Below are 22,898 nucleotides of genomic sequence, written 5' to 3'. Positions count from 1 at the left end.
AAGTGGATGTTATTTATGGATTGCTAAGCTTTCAGAAAGTTGCATTTTTGGATCTCAAAGATGTATTGCGGGAGAGCATGCTCTTCCTTTGTATAGTACTGAGTCTTGCCCTGAACTTTTCTTACTTACATCTAAGGATGTTTTTTCATCCTGCTGCTTGTCGACCTCACCTTAACCGCTGTGATTCCCTTCAAACTTCAGTGCATAGCATCATACAATATTTTTTTATTGTGGACTTGACGTAAACATGGGGCTGCAGTCCGTTTTTCCATTCGCTCAATCTATTTCATGCCATTTACACAAAAGGTGATGCAGTGAGCAGGAGATGGGAGGTTAACGGAGCCTGCAAGGTGGACGTTTGTGGGGTGTGTTTTTTTTGGGGGGGTGGTGAGTTATGAAAAGTGCAGTAGTACTTTGGCCTCAGGCACTCAGCAGTGCACACAAGCAAGTGCAGAAAGGGCTGCTGGCCTCAAAACAGTCAGGCCTTATTTTATACTAGGGACTTGTGGGTAGGTTTAATGCCCCTACCCTATAATCTACTAGGGATTTATAGGGTAGGTCATGCCAAATGTAAGTGCACCCTTTTATATAGTTTACCATAATGCAGGCCCTATTATATACTAGGGACTTATATTTAGGTTTAATACCCCATCCCTATAATCTACTAGGGATATAATTTCAAACACTAGCACCAAAACTAATATTACCGGTGTCAAAACTCTGTTATTTCCGTGGTCAAATTTCGCTTGGTGTGCTGTACTACTTTTTAACCTAATATAAATTTATTTTGACTTGTACTTATGTTTGTTGTCTATTTACTTACATACTATTGCACAAGCTAATTTGTAGTGTCGGTAAAACTTGCACTCTGTTCCAAATGTTTGTCCTGAATTTTGACCCTCCGTCCTGAATTTTTGTCCTGAATTTTGACCCTTTTTCCTGAATTTTTACACTCCCCGTCCTGAATTCACACCCATGCCAGTTGGTCACCCTAAACCATGCCTCTGTGCCAGAGACAAGCATCCTGGGACAGATGTCAGGGTATCAGCCCTCTTCAGCAAGACTAGTTTGAATGCAGTGACTCCATGAGCACAGGACCAATGACTGGGCATACCCATCCTACTTAGGGCGACAAAAGGGTTCACTGACAAAACATCGACACCCCAAACATCCCCATAGCACAATATAGAGTCATAAATATTGATGTAAAAAATACCAAGATCTTATATTTATAAAGGTAAGTACAAAAATTATGAGAAAAAAAAATGATGACATAAATATAGATGTAAAAACGATCGTTATATATATGAAAGTCCACATAGCTGTCGGAACTTTGCGCTGCAGCCAGTGAACAAGGGCTCAATGCCCGAAACATGTTTGGCGAAACTGATGGTGGGGTTGAATGCAACGTGTCCGTTGCCCACATTAAATGAAGGTTGTGTTATCATCTTAGTGACGTCTCCTTGCATGGCAATTCTTTTTCAAGATATGGAACTGCGGCATGCCACGCCGCGGAGACGCCCTGCCACTTACTTCGTGGACCCGTGGTGCCTGACATTGGGGTGCCTGGAGGAGCTGATAAATTGCCGAACTTTTGTGGGGTGCTCTACTCAGCAGACACTGGTCCATTCCCTCACCTTGGAACCCACTTGGGATTTTATTTTGAGCACGAAGCCTCGCACAGCACTTATTCAGGTATCAGTAGGACTACCTACCCCAGAATGCCATCGGGCATGGAGAAGTCCCATTTGGGCGGGGCAGGATATGAAAGTCCACATAGCTGTCGGAACTTTGCGCTGCAGCCAGTGAACAAGGGCTCAATGCCCGAAACATGTTTGGCGAAACTGATGGTGGGGTTGAATGCAACGTGTCTGTTGCCCACATTAAATGAAGGTCGTGTTATCATCTTAGTGACGTCTCCTTGCATGGCAATTCTTTTTCAAGATATATATATATATATCTATATATATATATATATATATATATCTATATATATATCGATACCTTCACTCCTCTCTGCAGTGCCCAGCCGGACCCCCGCCAAAGGATGAACAACAGACTCCAAATATTGTGGAGATGCAGGTCTTTATTTTCAAATTAGTCAGACGCGTTTCGAATACCTTTGTATTCTTTCTCAATTTACAAACACGTAGTCCACTTTTAGTTTTTATACAGTTTTTTCAAAATGTGATGCTTTCACCCCCTCCATGTGATATATAGAAATGAAGGAAATACTTGTCAGGTATGCATGCTGGGACTTGTAGTTTCAAAGACCTCATCCAATAGATTGCACATGATTTGCAAAACATTACAGCCTAAATGCAGTACGGTGTAAGACAGCGTAAATGCACGTATAATACCAATTTCATTGATTTCATTTTAGTCGGTGTTTCAGTTGATGTTTTGGTTAAATTTTTCACCATATATTTCACAATGGATATAAATAAATAAATATATGCATCGCTAAAATGTATAATACCAAAAAATATATATATGTATTTTATCCTTCAATTGGTAAAAACAGAAACTTACATATGTACAGAATGCAATATAAAAATAGTGATAGGCTATAAAAAATATATTGACACTCTAAAATTCTATACAATTGTCACAGAATGAAATCTTGATTTCATTATTGGCGAACATCATCAACTCTTGACAATCTGGTAAATTTATGTGCAAAGATACGCAATGTGCAAAAATGCAAACCATATGCAATTTTTCATTGTTTTTTAGCAGCATCCAGCAGGAATTTCCTTAATAAAGTGCAAAAAGTAATGTGATTGTTTTTTAAGTTCACTCGATATATACTACTTACTAATATGTATATATATATTCAACAATGCTCGCTCCAACCGCAACTTCCAGCCGGATTCGCACAGAAGACGAGGCAGACCCAATTTGGTGCTTTAACTTTTATTTCTTAAAACGCCACCAAAATCCTCACGACGCGTTTCGGCAGATCCCTGCCTTGATCACATGACAACATAGGGCCATCTGTAGGTGGCCAAATACCGGTCGGTAACGGCCGATTTCGGCCGTTACCGACCGGTATTTTGAGTTTCAGATGTAGGTGGCCAAAATATTACCGATTCTGTATATTTACCGAATCGGTAAATTTACAGAATCTGTAAATTACCGAATCGGTACATTTACAGAATCGGTAATATCTGATGTAGGTGGCACTGGAAACAGTGCCACAGGCCCTTAGGAATTCGTTATTTACCATGAAATATTATTGCATGGTAAATAACGAATTCCTGTGTACATGCACATCTGTGCATGTACACCTGTGCCATGTGGCACACAGACATGCCCTAAGGGCATGTATTTGTGTCACATGGCACACAAGCCAGAAACAGGGGTGCAACAGGGTGTCAAAGTGACACCCTGTCCGCCTTGTAAAATCGGTAATTTTACCGATTCGGTAATTACCAAATCGGTATTTGCTATTGAATCCTATGGGCCTCAAGGCCCATAGGAATCAATGGCAATTACCGATTCGGTAATTACCGAATCGGTAATTACCGATTCTTACCGATTCGATAGTTGTTACAGAATAATTACCTACATGGCATTTATCGATTTGTAAATACCGAATCGGTGAAATTCGGTATTTACGATTCGGTAAATGCCATTTACCTACATATGGCCCATAGTCGTGAAGCACACACCTTTTTAAAGTGCCAGTGCAAACATAAACATAAAAGAAATATTTACATGTGCTGGGTTTGTCTTTCTTTTTCAATTTAAATCCACTTTGCAGTTTTTTCATAATTGTAAAATACAGTTTTGTAACCTCAGTTTTATTACATGTAGGTAGAGGGTAGATAATATTTGTAAAGTACTTTTAAAGCCAACTAATTGTAAAATACTGTTTCAACCTAAAGTGACAGTTGAGTAAAAAAATATGTGATGTTCTTTGTAAAATACATTTTTACACAATAATTGCATAAATGCATGCTCGTATAGGCAGCCTCATTCAATGTGGCCTACATCTTTATATTGATGTAGGCACCCTGCCATTCTTATCTGTATATACAGTGTTCATACTTCACGTCAGAACACTTCGTGACCATATCCATCTACCACTGAAATCACTGAGTAATACCCCTCGTACATGTATATTCTCTAATTTCTTGTGCTGTGCGTCTACTAAGGAAAACCCACTACATCACCCTATTGGTGTCCTATATATATAAAGTGCTTAAAGTGCATAGCTAATAAAGTGCAAATAGAACAAAATTTCCATAATTTCTTCACCCTTATACGTTGGTGTACATTCACAATATATATCGCCTTAATTAATGTCAGTTAATAGTTTTCACAGTAACTAGGAACGCAGTACTTATGGACAAACCAGCAATTTTATCTTAATCAAGAACATGATTCCCACAATTAGCTAAAAAACATTCTTTGTATTTAAAAAAATGCATTAAAAACTAATTCACGTCTTAAATAAATTGCTCTAAAATCCATATATCATAACTATTTACATAGAAAAAATGAATAAATAACCAATTGAAATCATTCTCTAAAAGGTATCAATTAATTTATCTTTTCTCTAAAAATACATAACCTTCCTAAAATCCCATAATTTGATTTGAGCAAAGTAAACCATTTTTATAAATTTCATATAGGTACACATATATGCCTATTTATGATCATTTGTGATATGGCTAAACACCTAATTTTTTCTTTCTGATTCCCGGTGTTTTAATGAGTGGAACTAATGTTAACTTAGTTGGATATGTTTGGAATATATATGTATTCATGTGGTTGCTCTGCGTTAGTCTAGGTATGTGAGCAAATCTTCACCCATATTCAAGCCGTTAGGCTGTTTACTATCTAACAGTAAAATATAATGGGTCTCTAGATGGCGCAGCATTCCCTCCCTGTCCCCGCCTCTTCTTTGGATAGGGATACTATCAATCAAGTAGTATTTTAGATCTTTTGGCTTTCCCCCATGATGTTCCTTGAAGTGGCGGGCTACCGGGTAACTAGGGTCACTGTTGGTAATTGCCCTAATGTGTTGTAATACTCGTTGATGCCCGGGCAATTTAGTACTTCCAACATATCTGAGATTGCAGCTACATTCCAAGACGTATACTACACATTCACTTTTACAAGTTAAATGTTGTTTAATGAATTGGGGTTTTGAGCTGAAAGCAGTCAAAAACGATGTTTTATTAACACCAAATTTGCACGCTTTACAGCTAATGCATTTAAAAAAAACCTTCCTTGCCTTAAGCCAGTCTGTAGTACTTTTACATTCAGGGCTGCTTGTTACCAGTATATGTGCCATAGATATAGATTTTCTGAAGTGAATTGCGGATAACGGGGTCATCTTTCACTATGTGCCAATTATTTTGGACTATTTTGCGCAACATTTTATGCTGACGATTATAGGTGAGTATAAGTCTCGGGGCCTCTTCTATCGTCGGTAACATACCTTGTTGAGATTTCGGGAGTATACTGGCTGATTCCAGAAGATCTTCCCTGGTCCTCATCCTAGATTTGTGAAGTGCGCTTTTAATAGTCTTGGCTCTATATCCCCGATCCAAGAATCTCAATTTACTTTCCTGCTGATTTTTGACAAGTTCAGCCTCACTACTGCATATTCGGCGCAATCTCAACATCTCCCCATAGGGGATACTGTGGATGAGATGTGATGGATGCGCGCTAGTTGCATGTAGTAATGTATTTCCTGAGGTTTCTTTTCTATACAGTGTAGTACAGATCTTCAAATTTTCTATTTTAACTAGAACATCTAAGAATGAAATTTGTTCGCTGCTTATATGTGATGTAAAATTTAAGTTCATATTATTCATATTCAAAGAGGCGATGAACTCCTCTGCCTCTTTCTTAGTTCCATTTCATACAATCATTAAATCATCAATATATCGCAGCCACGATATCACCTTGTCATTGTATGTGTCCTCATGTTGCCTCCTGAGGACCAGCTCCTCCCACCAGCCCATGAATAAACATGCATAGCTGGGGGAGAAGCTGGCCCCCATGGCAACACCTTGTACTTGACGGAACATTTGTTTCTTAAACAGGAAAAAATTGTGTTTCAAACAGAAAACCAGCATATCCATAAGCATCCTATTATGCGATGTAAACTATATTGGTCTTCTGTCTAGGAAATAACTCACTGCCTTAATTCCATCTGGATTTTTTATACACGTATACAAGGAAGTAACATCAAGAGTAATAAGTTGATACCCCTCCTTCCAATCCACCTTTCCAATTTTTAACAGAAAATCCCCTGTGTCTCTTACATATGATTCTAAATTCTGGACGTGCTCCTGAAGGAAAAAGTCTATGTATTTAGACATATTTTCAAGGGGTCCGTCACAGGCCGCTATGATGGGGCGGCCGGGTGGTTTTTCTCTGTTTTTGTGGATTTTTGGTATAAAATAGATTACCGGCGTTTTTGGGAACTCCTTCAAAAATTTAAACTCTTCTAAGCTTAGTAGTCCCTTGCTCTTCCAAGCCAGTAATATACTGCATAGTTCATCTTGCATTTGTTTATAGCAGAGGGGGGTGCTATGATGGTAGCATTGAACATCTTTAAGTTGCATTTCTGCCTCGGCTAGGTAGTCATTTAGGGGCCACAGTACAATATTCCCCCCCTTGTCCGAGTTTCTTACTACGATGTTATTCTGTTTTTTGGATTTTTCCATTAATGCTCCTTAGCTCCTCTCTTGACTAGTTAGTCTCCTCTTGGTCGCTTGTGTTTTAGTATTCAGTTTTTTTATTTGTGATACTACAACATCGTTAAACACGTCTATGGCATCTTTAGCCATTATAGGCACAAACTTCGACTTCCTCTTAAAAGGGGTTTCAGGTTTTTTGTTTCCAATATTATTTATATCTTGGGTACTCAAATATGGAATCCCCCTTTAACTTCCCTGCATTTCTTGAGAGGGAATACCATCTTTTGAGCTGGACGGCAAGTTAACAATGGATTGCAAGTCTGATAGTAATTCATAGTCACCTGCGGCTAAATTGGGCAAAGCAGTCACATCAGCAGACATGGCGCCTGATTTATTTTTTGTTTTCAACTGTTCATGATATTTGCGCAGCTTTAATTTTCGTATATACTGGTATACATCCGCTCTAGTCCTGGTATACTGAAAATTCGACTCAGGGCAATACGATAGCCCTAATGACAAAAGTTGAGTCTCAGCTGCTGATAGGTCTATCTGGGCTAAGATTATAATTGTATTTGCATTTCGTTGGAGGGTTATTGAGTCACTTACTTGGTTTTCTTGTTTTTCCATGACCCCCTGCCCCAACCTCCTCGTTTTGTCACGTTGTTTGTTGGCAGCCCTCCTCGCCCTCCTCCTCTTTGTGCGCCGTTTTTTGCCGACTGCATGGTACTGGAACGAAGTGTTTCCCGCTGACTTTGCCTCACATACTCCAATTCCTCTGCCATCGTTAATTTCACCGCATTTTCAGTGTCTGCCTCACCCTCGACATCTGAGCCATTCTCCGTTGTTGCACTAGCTCCTGACACTGAGGAAGTCTCAGGTTCCGATTCCTCTGCTGGCGTAGATGATTTGCTAATGCCTCGTTGGTTTTTATTTGCTGCTGACTTTCGCATTGTGTCGAACTTCCTCGAGAAGGTGAAAATCTTTCCATTTTCGTAATCTTGCTTGCCCCGCCTAAACTTGTATGCCTTGCGTGCTTTTATTTTTTCCTCTTCCTTTTCCAGTTTCTGTTCCATTTCATCGTTAAATTTGTTTTTTTGCTCCTGTGGGTCATTCATGGCCTGAATCTCATTTCTCAAAGTTTCAATTTTGGACAATAACTCCTCTCTATCGCTCTCCGCGTATTTAACCAGCTGTTCTACTAGCTTACGCGAAGAGTCCAAATTGCATTGTGCCCATTCCGCCATTAACCTGGGCTTCGGTGTGTCATAAGTTGGGGCAATCATTATCCTCAGCCCCCTTGGTATGCGACCCACATCAAGGTACCTTCTTAATGATTTTGACTCCCACCATTTTGCTGTTTCCCGGCGTATGAGTTTCTCAAATGCCTTATATTTGTCCCTCAAGCCTGCTCCCACGGTACTGCTACTTACACCAGCCGTCTTGTTGGTGGTTACCGGCTGCGATGCCTCATCCGAGAATCCATCTGCTGCCGCACTTTCTCTGTTCCTTAATGTTGTCGCGGACATGGTGGCTCTTTTACTTTGGTTTACGTGTCTCTAGCACCCGCTGTATCGTTCACAATTGCTTGCACTCCAACAGATTTTAAATTGTTACGGGGCTTGACACAGCACACCTCCTCACCTGCCGATTATCTTGGAATAGTTCTATGCCTGACGCGGTAGCCTCCAACGCTCACTTTGGCTTCCTCGCTTCTGCTCTATATATATATATATATTGAAGCTCCGTGGTCCTCCTAATATCCAAAGGAAAACTCAAGCACTCCGGGTACAGTGATAAGATTTTATTGACGCTTACAGCAGGCGAAAAGGTGACAGACGCGTTTCAAACACAAAGTCCTTCCTCAGTGTCAGTGATGTGCTGCGCACGGCTCATTTTTGTGGACGCCCTCACTAAAGGTGAGAGCGGACTTAATTTACATACAAGGATGTTTGTTTGAAAGCGCTTGGTGGAACGTGGCGGCCATAATGTTATAACAGACTTAAATGATATAATTCATTGCGTGTATCCTTAGTGCTTAAAACAATATGGACTGATAACCACTGCCAGATGCAAATTAAATGCACGAAAATTGATACAATTTCGCCATGGATCGGCATGTTTCTGGCTAAATCCCCAATAGAAATGCAAATACCATAAATTAATAACCATTCGCCGCATATCACAAAACAGAGGTGAAATTCAATCTAGCCGTATATATATATATATATATATTATATTCATCCAATTGCTGTTTTTACCGTTCATAGACAGCATGCCATGGACACAAATCGTTTGAAAAATCAATTGTTTATTTTTCTTTTGGCAACTCTACGTGTTTCAGAGCTGAGATTAGTTTCTTTTAAGAAGCTTCCTTCTTTTGACTTTTCCTCTTTTCGGAAGTTTCTAGGAGTCAGGTTTAGGGTAGTTGAGGTTACCGTCCACTTCTCCACCAGATGTCCATTTCTTGGGGGAAATAGTTGATGGAAATTTCCCTTTCTTGGCAGAGGCAGTTGTATTTGGTTTTATTGTATTAATTTCCAAGATTTGAAGGAGATTGGCGCCAGAGGAAAAAGAGAAGGAGCAGGTCCAAGCTTCATCTGGATTGGCTAACTGGCTGCCAGGGGTTTTTGGGCTGATCTTCGGTTGCAGCATTGTTGCTGCTTATTTGTAAACTTCTTCTTGTTTTTTGTTATTTTTCGGGGAGATATATTCAGGTGGACTTGTGCTGTTGTGGTTAGCTGTCTGCTTGCTGCAATTATTCCCTGTGGGGCTTGGCTCTCTGTTTGAACTTTGCTTCGGACGGCCCCGGGGGAAATACAACTCTTTTTAATGAAGATGGATGTGTCCAGTTGTTTGGCCCCTGGACTGTAACAGCCTTTTTTTTCTGATGTTTTTGGCATTATGGGGCTGGGAAATCCTGATATCTCTTTTGTTGGATCTTATATTGCAGCCATTGGGTCCTTTAGGATGAAGAATTTCTGTTTTCCATTTTTATTGCCAAAATTGAAGAGTGTAGGCGCTTGACCTGGGTATCTTCCTTTTTTTACTTGATGGAGGGGTTTGAGCTGTTAGGGGGGTATTTTTTGTATCTTTCCTTGTTGCCACCTGGCGGATTTTTTCTGATCTCATCTTCTGTAAATTTATTGACTTTCTCTTATTTGCATAGTTTTTGGGAAGTGTATTTGAGAGTCTTTGTTTCCTCTATTTCGAGTTGCAATGCTATGCTATTGCCGTTTTTGGCTAATCTTACTATCGTTCTCTGAAGCCCAGCTAGGACTTTACTAGGGCTCGGGTATAAGGCGAGCTTCTTATACTTTACTTGTGGCTGAGGCGTCTTTTGTTTAATGAGGATGCCTGAGATTGCCTTGAACCCGATGAAGAAGCTGAACTATCCCCAAGCTCGAAATTTCCCAAAGCCGCTTCAAATCGGCTTTAGATGTTAAAAGCTACTGGTGATGAAGAAATTTGAATGAATTTGAAAGGGACGCTTGAAGAGCGCAAGAGGAGAAGATGAATAAACAAATGGGCGCGTGACTGGCGGATAGCAGGCAGTATGCTGGGCAGGAAGCTGGACAGGAAAAGGACCAAGAGGGTGGGGGCTGAAGGGCAAGGAGTGCCGGGGAGCAGGAGAGCCGAAGGAACCGAGAGCAGGGCACACTGGCAAACCGCTAACCGTTCCCAACCTAGTTGGGCCGCTTCCACGGACTCACCGGGCTTGCACTCATCGGCCGCCAATAGTGGCGGCAGCGCTCTCTTACTTGCTGTGACTGCTCTCACTTGCTTGCTCATACACGCTCTCTTTGATTCTTCTCCACTAGTCCCCTCAATTCCTACGTTGTCCAAGCTGCCTGGAAGTAACCTGCCGCCAACCAGCTGACCGGCTGTTACACCCCTCGCTAGAAGCAGGTATTGACAATTCTCTGTTCAGTCTCCTCCTTGCAGGATTCAGGGGTGCCAGGGATGTTGAGTGAGTTGCGAGGGCGGGCGAAGGGCTAAATAGTCCACGGTCTCTATCACGCTCCTCTCGCCCCCGGTCTTTTCCTGCCTTTTTCTGCTGTGAACCAATGCGCCTGTGCATCCGCAGTATGGCGCTGGCGGGCTCTTGACCCTGGGCTCTGTGTTAAGTCCGGTCGACACGCTCTTGTATACCGCAGGGCGCCGGTATTCAATTCAGCAGTATAACAAGCCGGTAACGCCCGGCTTTCGGAAACATTTGCAGGAGCCGCAGGAGGCCGAAAATACCACGGGAGGTGGCAGTCCAGGAAACAGCGGGAGGCTGCAAGGCAGCTATACGGCGTCCTCCTCCTTGCTCGCACTGCACTGAAGGTGCGGGAGCCGTAACCGCGGGAGGCAGCAGAACGGGAAACAGCAAGGCAGCGTCCTCCTCGTTGGGAGGGAGGTCGAGGGGGGGGATTAAAGCAGACCCAAGAAAATCGAATGTGGAAAAGGCCGCTTTATTAGGAACAGGTGCACATCACAAATTAACAACCTCAGCAAAGCCTTCCAAAACTAAACCTCACTAAATAAATAATTAAACCTAAACCCCTCCTCCACCCCCTCCCCTAAAATACCATGGCCCCTCCCCCACCCATACAATACAACATATCAAACATTAAAACAACATTATAAAACATTACATCATCATTATAAACATTACGTCATATCAACCCTAATAACTTACAAATACCAGGCCCTCCATTAACCAATCACCTACCTGCCCCTTCACCTCTGTCAAACCCCCCAAAACGTATAATCAGCCAACCAAGGACCAACTTATCCTCTCCCTGTCGCTAACACAAAACTGACCATTAATCAACCAAAATCTGACACAAACTGCCCTGAAACAACTAGACCCCGCACTGCACCTGCTCCAAGCGACAAATTACAACTGCAAAAAACCCCTGCACCCCTGCTCCAAACAAAACGCCCAAAAATGGAAAACAAAAAATTAAGGGGGAAGCTAAACTATAAGAAACAATTAAGAAAAGGGCGGGAGGGTTGGACAAAAAACCTAGCTAAACCCCCAGCCACCAGGTCACCAAACCTAAAATGGTGGCTGGGAGGCGGGGACAGGGGGACTTATAATAATGGGCTTGAAAAACCTACCAAAAAGGAGCCCAAAAAGAAACCTCTAGAAGGTTCTGGAAAATTAACCCCTAAACCCCCCCCCCCCCCGAAGCCCTCCCAAATCGCTTGGGGGGGGCTGCCGACCGCAGGGAGGGAGGTCGAGGGGGGGGGTAAAGCAGACCCAAGAAAATTGAATGTGGAAAACCACCCCTTTAGTTGCGCAAAGATCATTCTCACCTAAGTGAATTACTAAAATATCCAGGCAACGACCCCCAGTTATTCCTCTGTTAAGACATGGGACTAATTCACTCCAAAGCATCCCCCCTTTTCCTTTCCAAACAATATTAAACATTTTATCATTAAAACCCAACAGTTCTCCAAAATAACTTTGCGCCGCCTGAACCCGGGGCCATTTGATGAACGAATGCCCCACTATCCAAACAGTCACCGCTTGAGATCGAGGCCCAGCCACTGAACCTGTAAAAGAGAAAACAGTGAATACTCAAGGAGAAGAGGATGACGCATGCGCCTCCCCCGCGTCTCCCCGCACATAACGCTGAAAGCACTTAGATGACCAGCGGCCCAACCTCATGATGTCCCCTTGAGACCAGCCCCTATTATGCGCTTCTGTCGCAGCACCAATCCGGAACGAGTGTGTTCCGAATTGGTCCCCGTCCAGACCAATCTGCTGCAGAGCTTTACGCAAAACCATGCGCAATTGATATGCTGTAACAGGTGCTTTGTTAAGGTGTTGAAAAACAAGATCACAATCAGATCCCCCAGATAGAATGCGCCAACGGCGAGCCAACAGCAAAGGACAAGTAATCTTAGGAGAACGTGCTTCTAACCACACCCCTTTACCCAATTTCCTTTGGTCAGTCTTAGAACTGGAGAGCCACACATGAACACCCTCATCCGTGCAAAAAATATCTCGCCAGCAAATCCCAACTTTAGCTTTTGAACCCAACAACTCAGAGACTCGAAAAGCCCCAAAGAACATGAAAGCCATCAACATGGCAAACAAACAAGCTTCGAAATCGTCACTACAAACTGAAGGCAGAACAGTTAATATCTGAGCCAGTGTCTGCCAGGATAAAGGGGCTCTAGACATTCTTGAACCTCCCCGCTCCCTGACCCAGCCCTCAAGCATTCTTTTACCAATCTCACCAGCCGAGGGGGAATAACCCCAAAAAAGCTTACCCATGAAGGATATCCCTGCCAACTTGCCTGCGATGGTAACTCTGGACAGACCTTTGTCCATAAGGTCCAGGATGAACTGAATCACATCCTCAGAATGGCGCCAAACCTCCTCACGCCTGCACGCCCCCGAGTCCAGGAACTCCTTCCATGCCAAAGAATAAGCTGAATGCGTGGACACAGACAAAGAACCTACCACCAGTTGTAATACCCAACGTTGCCTACGTGCCATAGATGAATCGGCATTGGGGTCGGTGATCTGTCCGCCTCCCTGGCCAGTCCACGGAATCTCCCCCACTGTGAACGAGACAAGACATCCGCTATGTCATTGTCCACACCAGGAATGTGTAAGGCTCGGAAGGCAATGTCATGTTTCAAGCAACCCAACAGAAAGACTCTCATCAGCTTCAGTACCTGCTCATCTCTGGCCGACTGCCTATTCACAATCTCGACCACGGCCATGTTGTCCCCCCGGAAAAGTACTCTTTTGTGTGCCAAATCCTCCCCCCAAAGAGTCAATGCCACCAGCAAAGGGAACAGCTCAAGAAATGTGATACTCCTTCCACCGTTCAAACAATCTTCCGGCCAGCGCTCCGCACACCATCTCCCATTCCAGTACAGGCCAAAACCCTCACTGCCCGCAGCATCCGAGAACATCTGCACATCCCACTGAAAATCCAGATCTCTGACCAATGGCACACCATGAAAGGAAGTGAGAAAAACTTGCCACATCCGCAAATCTTCTTTGACTTCGGCTGACAGACGTACACGAAGATGCGGCAAATGCTGCCCAGCCAGAGCCCTGCCCAACCTACGACAAAAAGTCCTCCCCGCTCTCACCAACCTGCACGCAAAATTAAGGTGCCCCAGCAACACCTGAATTTCTTTCACCTGCACTTTCTGCTTCAACAACATACCACTCAACAGTTCCAGCATCTTTGTTTTCTTATCCTCCGGTAGGCGAGCCTGCATTGCCACAGAATCAATTTCAATGCCTAAGAATGATAATATCTTGGCAGGACCCATAGTTTTCTCAGGAGCCAAAGGTACACCTAAATCCTCCATGAGCCCATGGAAGGTGTCCAGAGCTGTCTGGCACTCCGCGGAGCCCGGGGAACCAACAAAAAAGAAGTCGTCCAAATAGTGCGTTACCAGAGAATGACCAGAATGGTGTGTAAAATGCCACTGCAAAAAGGTGCTGAAACATTCAAAAAGAGCACATGACATGGAGCAACCCATAGGCAATGCCTTGTCCACGTGCAATTTCCCTTCAAAATGGATACCCAGAAGACACCAATCATCTGGATGGACTGGAAGCGGCCAAAATGCAGACTTAATATCACACTTAGCCATCTCAGCAGCTGCGCCCGCGGTCACCACAAGTGACATGGCCACGTCAACTGAGGAATATGAAACCGAAGCGGCCTCCTCATCAATGAAATCATTCACAGAAGACCCCTCCGGCCACGATAAGTGCTGAATAAGTCTGAATTGTCCTTGCTCTTTTTTAGGAACTACACCAATGGGTGAAATGATCAAATCATGGATCAGCCAGTCATGAAAAGGGCCTGCCACTCGTCCCTCACGCACTTCTTTACTCAACTTCTCTCGCACCACCTCCCTATGCTCAAAAGCCGACTTTAAGTTGGTTGCCCAGCGCCTCTGCCTTGGTCCCAAGTAGCCCAAATGAAAACCAAATTGAAAACCCTCCAACAACTTCTGCTTAACATCTACATTCTCATAATCCTGGAGGGCCTGCTGTAATTGCGGCAGCTTAACTAGCGTATGAGCCCTTTGGCTAAGAGCCCTGCGCGCCTCTACCTCCCCGACCCCCTTTAAACTGCTGTGACGATCCTGACGCACCTGTACCTGACTGATTTCCCTGTTGGCCACCTCCCGATTTGGGCCCCCAACATTTAAACAAAGGGTGTCGTCTTCTGCAGCCGGAGCATTCATGCCTATATTTGCAGTATTCCCTGGTGCACAACCCCTTGTTGAAATCCCAGCAAGCACCAATTCCTGACTGTGTACTTGAACTACTCCCCACCCCTCCTTGGGTGGGCTTGGCCTGAAAGGGCTGATAAATTAATGGGAGGCCGCTGGCCGTAAAAATAGTCTTGCCCCCTGAGGCGGCCCCTAACGTATGCTGCCATAGATCCGTGTCCAACTCCCCCCACTTTGCTTCCGGATCCAATGCCATCCTTGCCCTAAACTTCTCATCATACTGAGCCCATGCATAGCCCCCTCCAGTAAGCTGCGCTTTTCGAATCACATCCATATATTTAAATATAGAAACGCTGCGCTCTGGAAATTTTTCGCAGTAAACACTTGCATATATGAGAAAAGCCGCTGTCCAATTCTCAATAGTTAATGGTACTTTTGGGCGTTTAGCTAGCTCATACTCCTCTTCCTTCAAACCTTCTTTAGACCTCATCTCACGGTGAAGGAGCTTCAAGATCTCCACATATTCCCCCTTCCAAATGCGCTCTTTTGTTGCCAACATTAAATGAGCGCCCAAAGGTTTAGTGACTCCCATGTAGGGCAATTTTTTAATCTTCAACTCTTTACTTTGAAGTGGCTCCTTAACCACTTCTGCAGCATCAGTATTTGTACCACTTTCCATCTTCAACAACAAAAAGGGTTCCAGAAGGTCTAGAGGAATAGTGAATCAACCGTGCAAATCACCAAAAAGCATATCAACCAGCTAACTGACAAAAGATGGTAAACAGAGACACCCTAACAGATGGTCTAAGGTACCCATCAGTCACCACTCGGAACCGCCCTTCATCATCTGGGATTCCTTATTTAGGCCATATATGTAGACATACTATTCTCATGAACAAAGAAAACCAAGATGGTCCAATGGTTCCTTTGACCGGAATAGAAAGTAGTATGGTCCTATACTTCCTTAAAAAGATAAGTGGCAAGTCATATGGTAGCTGATAGTGTGCAGTGCAAGAAAAAGGAAATTAAATACAAAAAAGGGGAAAAAAGTGCAATTAAAATTGGATTGGTGAGTAATGAACAACTTTATTCAGGTGATACTCGCCCTACCAATGTTTAAAAATTTGCCAAGACAGGTTAGAAAATAGCTGTCTAGATGTGGTACCAGGTCGACATGTTTCAGCAATAGTGGATACAGTTATCCTTGCTTTCTTCAGGACCTAACAACAAATATATTGCAACTGCAAAGTTCAAAGTGAGTAAAAGAACAGTGAAAAATCAAAAGTGAAGACAGATACAGAGATCACCTGTGGTTCCTAGGTGTCACTTCATGTCTTGCTCTTACAAATCGTGTGTTTTTCACTAGAAAAGGGGAGTCAGAAAGAAGAAGATGAATGCCCGTGGTTCCTCAAACACAAGTTCATGCACAAACATTACTAGGTTATAGATTGTAAACCTTAGTCTAGCCAACATAAGAGTGCTATAAATACCCATAGTGGTATGCTTCCATTATAACATTCAGGGGTATACACTTATATCCCACATGAACATAACTTCTGCAAATCTTACCAGGTTTGTAAGAAGTGAAGACCTCACCCCACCTGGCAGCGACTCAGGAATGATGTGAAGCACCGCTCTGTATCAGGGCAAGTCAACAAACAAGAATTGAAAACAAGCCCCTCTTCATAGTAAGCACAAAACACTGCACTACACCCTAACAAGCACACAGCTCTCGAACTAAAAACCACCATTATGCCATGATGATGGAATATATGTAACACATACGTGGCATGGTTGAAACTATCCCTACTCAATTTTACGAAGAGCCCGTCAAAATCCAAGCTGGATCATAAGCCCAACCATTAGTCACGGCAAATTAACAGTTGATAACTAGCAAATGACTCGGCTCATAGAGTCAAATAGCTAGATCCAGTGCTCAAAGGTACGTGAACTGACACGGCGGATCGCTGCTGATCTATCACCTCGCTTTACAAAAAGATCCTACCAGTAAAAAAGCAGCCCAACACTTGACCGAACCATGCACCGGTTCGTGCTCACCTGTCCGTCGGTACTCCAACGCCGGCTTCTGAACCGACTGGGGAGGGGCCGACGCGACAGAGTGCACTTGTTTAAAAGACGTAATCGAATTCGCCTACGGAGTCATGTGGTCCCTCAGCTTGTTTGTAATTGGTCTAACCGGTGACCTTTTTGAAACGAAAGCCCCCATTGGTGTTAAAGTAGCTAAGGTTGAAAATGTTAACACACTCGCCAAACATTCTATGTCTGAATGCTGCATTTGACGTAATCACCACATGTTCGTTATTACTATAAAGATCGAATAGCAAAGTGCTATTAAATGTTATTCACCCTCTGAAATGACAAAGTGTCAACGTCGCCTTGCGGTCAATGTCAGTGAAACATGACCACATGAATGCAGGAATCTGTTGTCATATATGTGGCACACCTGATGTAAAATACTCGTTAAACAGACACAGAATCACATCATCGAGGCACCGTGGTTTCACTACCTAAGACTGATAGATATCTAGCTTATTTGTTCGCAACATGTCACGTAGATGTATAGCTCTATTGATGCAGACATATCAAAAATATGTTCAGCAAAGAGGCAATATTGCCAACACCAAGAAGGATTAATCAAAAATCAGTCTAATATATTGTCGCCTTACTGTCAGTAAATAAGATGTGTCTACATGTTACTAACACAATAGTATGGTACTGTTATAACGTCTGTAATAAAGGCAGTGTGATGTATCCGAAGAGGCGAATTTAAAAGCCTCATCGTATTTTTGGAAAAGACTATCAAGAGACTAACAATGTTCACAGAGAGGACCAAGGAATGTCATCATTAAGGCCTCTATGATGGGTGTCAAGCTTCAGGACCCACTTCTGTTCTTTCAATAGGAGGAATCTACTCACATCTGTTATGTGTGCTGGAATAAAAGGCTGTTCCAAAACAGTCCATTGAAAAGCAGTGGAGGGATGACGTGCCTCTAGAAAATGTGTAGTTAATTTGGTGGCCTGTCTCTTGCACCTAATTGTGCTCTTATGCTCGGATATCCTCAATCGAATTTTGCGGGTGGTCATTCCTACGTATTTTAACCCGCAGGGACAGGTTATTAAATAGACAAGTCTTTCGCTGTTACAATTTGTGAACTTGGTCTGCCTCCACAGTCTAGATGAACCTATATCAATCTCAGTGGTTTTCTTGGTCTGCGGGCAGGCCTGACAGAAACCACATGGATGATGTCCAGTCACAGGCGGAAGGTTCCAAAGGGAACCTACCGCCCTAGACGGCTCTTCTCGGGGTCTCGTATGGACCATCCTGTCCCTCAGATTAGGACCTCTCTTAAAAGAAGAAAGGGGGGTCTGGATTGAAATTTGTCCTGAATTGAGGATGGGCCAATGTCTCTTGACCTGTTTCTGAATTCTATTAGACAGGGTCCCAAATGTATGTACGAAGGTGAGTCTTTCTACTGGTGGTTTTGCTGGTGATGGTTCAAGCAATGCTAGGCGATTATTGTTACTTGCCCGTTTCATTGAGCGCCGTACCAACTTGGGTGGATATTTACGTGAAATCAGTTGATCACATGAAACAGTAGAGTGTTGTTTGAAGGTTTGAGTAGTGGAACAGTTCCTTTGTACTCGGAGGAACTGACCAAACAGTAAATTCTCCCTAAGGGATCTGGGGTGATGACTGTCAAACATGAGAAGGGAGTTTCTTGACATTGATTTCCTATACAGCTCAGACTGTAGGCCATTGGCAGTTGCCTGGATTTTTAAATCAAGAAAAGCCAAACTGTGGACCCCTATCTCAATGGCATTCCTACTACTCAACCACTGAAGAACAGACATACATGTATCTCTTGAGCCCCGCCAAACAACCAACACATCATCGATGTATCTCTTCCAGATTTTTAGGTGCCCGATGTATGGGTTGCTGTCCGTGAGGATATGTTCTTGTTCGAAGGAATGCATGTACAAATTAGCTAGGCTGGGGGCATAAACGCTCCCCATGCTGGTCCCCGATACCTGCAAATATATGGTTTCCTCAACCCTGAAGAAATTGCGTTTCATGGCTAGAGTGGCACAAGCCATGATGAATTGCACAGGTGTAATACTATCGAGATCTCTAGTCTCTAGTAATGACTGAATAACTTCTAAAGTTTGATCTTGGGGGATGGAGGTGTATAGCGCCTGGAAATGTTTCGCAGTAAACACTTGCCTATATGAGAAAAGCCGCTGTCCAATTCTCAATAGTTAATGGTACGTTTGGGCGTTTAGCTAGCTCATACTCCTCTCCCTTCGAACCTTCTTTAGACCTCACCTCACGGTGAAGGAGCTTCAAGATCTCCACATATTCCCCCTTCCAAATGTGCTCTTTTGTTGCCAACATTAAATGAGCGCCCAAAGGTTTAGTGACTCCCATATAGGGCAATTTTTTAATCTTCAACTCTTTACTTTGAAGTGGCTCCTTAACCACTTCTGCAGCATCAGTATTTGTACCACTTTCCATCTTACCATCAACTGTCCCAATACCGGCATCAGTACCTACACCTGTATCTTTAACATATCTACCTTTCAACAGTCTCCCTTCCCCAACCCCCCCGACCCCCTCCACTGCCGTTCCCACAGACACCATTTTAGGTTTGGCCTGTGTAAGTATTTTCTCACCTGGAACTAAAGGAACTGTCCTTGCAGATTCCGCCCGTGGCGCTGATAAATCCAACATGGTCCTTCCTCGAGGAGCCCTACTGGATGGGCCGTGCTCTCGTCTCTCCTTTGACTTTTGTGCCTGAAAAACACTATGCGACACATGAGAGGGCTCCCCCCCTCTACCTCACGCAATTCCCCTTCTTCAGGACTATCCTCGTCATAGTCCAACACCACCGGCTCCATCTCCAGAAGCCCCACATTATCAAAACCAACACTTCGGGTCTTACCCAACCCGACATTAGGAACATTACGCTCAGACTGATTAGAAAGACCTTCTTGAGGGGGAGCAGACTGTACCCGCCTGTACCTCCCCTTGCGCTGACTCTGTAGCTCCATAGCCGACGGTAAGGCAGACCACCTAGACCTGCTATTCGTTGGGGCCAGCGGGGTTGCGCCACACCCTCGTGCGCTGACCGCGACGGGTTCCCTCGGTGGAACAGAGATAGCCGCGCTAGGCTCTCTCCTCACTTCACCTCGGCGAACATGGACTGGACCGCGCCCTACCGAGTCTGGATCGCCGCACCGATCTACCACCTGAAAAGAAAAAGTTTGGACTGGTGTGCTGGGACCCCTCATAACAAAACCTGCTCCAGCCCCAGGCTGCTGCAAAACAACTGGACCAACTGACCTTCCTTGCAACCTATCAAGAGACAAAACCCTACCTGTACTCCTCAAAGGCGCCCCCCTCACAGGAGAATCACCCACCACATCCTCATCTTCACTCAAAACCACTCTAGTAGGCGCAACCACCGAAGAAGACACCCTACCTAAAGTCCTCTCAGCCAACCCCTGCTCCCCACCCTCCCTCTGCAGCCCACTCCTATCCATGCACACCCTCCCAAAACGCTCCCAACCAGGAGGCTGATACTCAAAATGGGAGCCACCCATACCCTCTGACAAATAAGGAACAGCATCTGAAGACCCCGAACTGAAACACTACCCACCTGCCCAAAATCCCTACCATATTGTGAAAATGTAGGAGGAACCACATTGCTAACACCAACATCTGAAACATTTTGCCAAGCCTCAGAAAAAATTGCTTCTGCTGACTCCCCAACACGTACCTGGCCCACACCCAGCTCAGAAAAACCAGATTTAGCAGCACACCTTTCTCCCACAAGAGCCTCTTCACTCTCACCCCTTACACTAACCAAACCCTTGACAGGAAAAACATCACTTTGCCCCACAACACTGCCAACACGAGAAAGGGAACAAGGTACACACTGTTCAACCCTACCCTCCAACTCATGTAATATAACATCATCAGACAAACCCACAACTGAACCACCAGCCCCTGACCTGTTAACCCCCACATCAAAAACAGTTCCAGCACTGACACCCCCCTCCCCAACTTGAGCCCACTCTCCTTCACCTTTAGAGCTTCCCAATACAGACACAGTCTCTTTGTGCTCCGAAGGAGGGCCAGAAAACAACAAGGGGCTATGCACAAAACCTGCCCATTCATATGCTCCTTCTTCATGTGTGATATCTATATTAAAAGAAGCCTGGCCTATATCGTCGTGAGGTACATCAAAAACCGCCATATTCACAGCATCTAACAAGTGTTGATCGAAATGCACACGACCAGGAGCCACAGGAGGAAAAGAAAAAACTTCCCTGCCTTCTCCAAAACCACCCCTCCCCTCACCCAAAGCAATCGAGCCTCTACGCGCACCACGCTGTGGAGCACCGGCTCCCAACCCCTCCCGCCGCTCCAAACCCGTCAATGAGGAAGAGCGATTCGCGCTCCTCTTACGGCCTCCACGGCCATGAACGGCCGCAGAGGAAGCTTCCACAAGACCAAGACGCGCATCGACACAGGCGCCTTCCAATGAGCGCCCGGTTACCTGCGGCACTGACGCGACCTCCGCTCCTGCACACGGAGGGTCGCGTGAAACACCAGACACCTCCTCTTTCCCTGCACGCGCCTTTGCAGACGGGGCCGACTTCCGAGTACAGGAGCAGCCCCGCTCACTTACCCCCTGAGACCGGCGCTTCTTCGGCGATGAACAGGCTGCCACCACCGCAGCTACGCCAGCAGAGGCCTGGCGCGAGGGACGCGCCGGGCCCCCCCCAATCACCAAATCCATCCGGCCGGCTTCGGACAGCAAGCGCTGAGCCTCCAGCACACGGTGATCTTCCATCGATGCAGTGAGACAACAGTAAAATACACTAACCCTAAATTATAAAGTTAATTGTATAAATATTACCTCACAGAATCCTAGACAAAAAACCTAGCTAAACCCCCAGCCACCAGGTCACCAAACCTAAAATGGTGGCTGGGAGGCGGGGACAGGGGGACTTATAATAATGGGCTTGAAAAACCTACCAAAAAGGAGCCCAAAAAGAAACCTCTGGAAGGTTCTGGAAAATTAACCCCTAAACCCCCCCCCCCCCCGAAGCCCTCCCAAATCGCTTGGGGGGGGCTGCCGACTGCGGTCGGCAGCCCCCCCAAACCCCCCCTCTGCTACTGGCGTTTGAGTCTGGCGTTTGAGTTTGGCGGTCAAGCGTGAAAACCTGATCAACCAGATAGCACAGGAAAAACTCTGGACTACCACCGTTCAATCACGCTGTGGAACAGGGAAATTTGAGAGCCCTGCAATCACGAGAACTAATCTCACTTTAGACTACTGTAGCTATTCTAATTATCAATTAAATGAATATCAGTAATTAAAAAAAATGAAAACACAAAAATGTATTAACTTCCCACCCTTTACCCCTAACCCCACCACCCACACCTGACATTAATTACACAATTCCCATATTTAATTTTCGATTAAGGAAATAATATTAACATCTAATTATTCATTCATTAAAAATAAAGTACTTCCCACCCTTTACCCCTATACACTCCACAACACGCACCTAAAATATTACACAATTTCCATATTTAATTTTCAATTAATTAATTAATTAGCAACTAATTAATAAAGACTTTAAAAATAAATACTTCCAACTCTTTACGCCTATAAACCCTGATACCCACACCTAAAATTAATGACACAATGTCCACATTTAATTTTCAATAATTAATTAATATTAATTAACAACTAATGATTAAATAATTAAAAATAAATTGCTTCCCAACCGTTACCCCTATAAACCCCACAACTTGCACCTAAAATTAATTACACAATTTCCATATTTAATTTTCAATTAAATAATAATTAAAAACGAATTATTAATTAAACATAAATTACTTCCCACCCTTTACCCCTATACACCGCACCACCTTCCCCTAAAATTAATGACACAATTTCCATATTTAATGTTTAAATAATCAATTAACATTAA

The sequence above is a fragment of the Lissotriton helveticus genome, chromosome 11 (genome assembly GCF_964261635.1).
Source record: "Lissotriton helveticus chromosome 11, aLisHel1.1, whole genome shotgun sequence".
NCBI lineage: Eukaryota > Metazoa > Chordata > Amphibia > Caudata > Salamandridae > Lissotriton > Lissotriton helveticus.
This window is presented reverse-complemented; position numbering follows the sequence as displayed.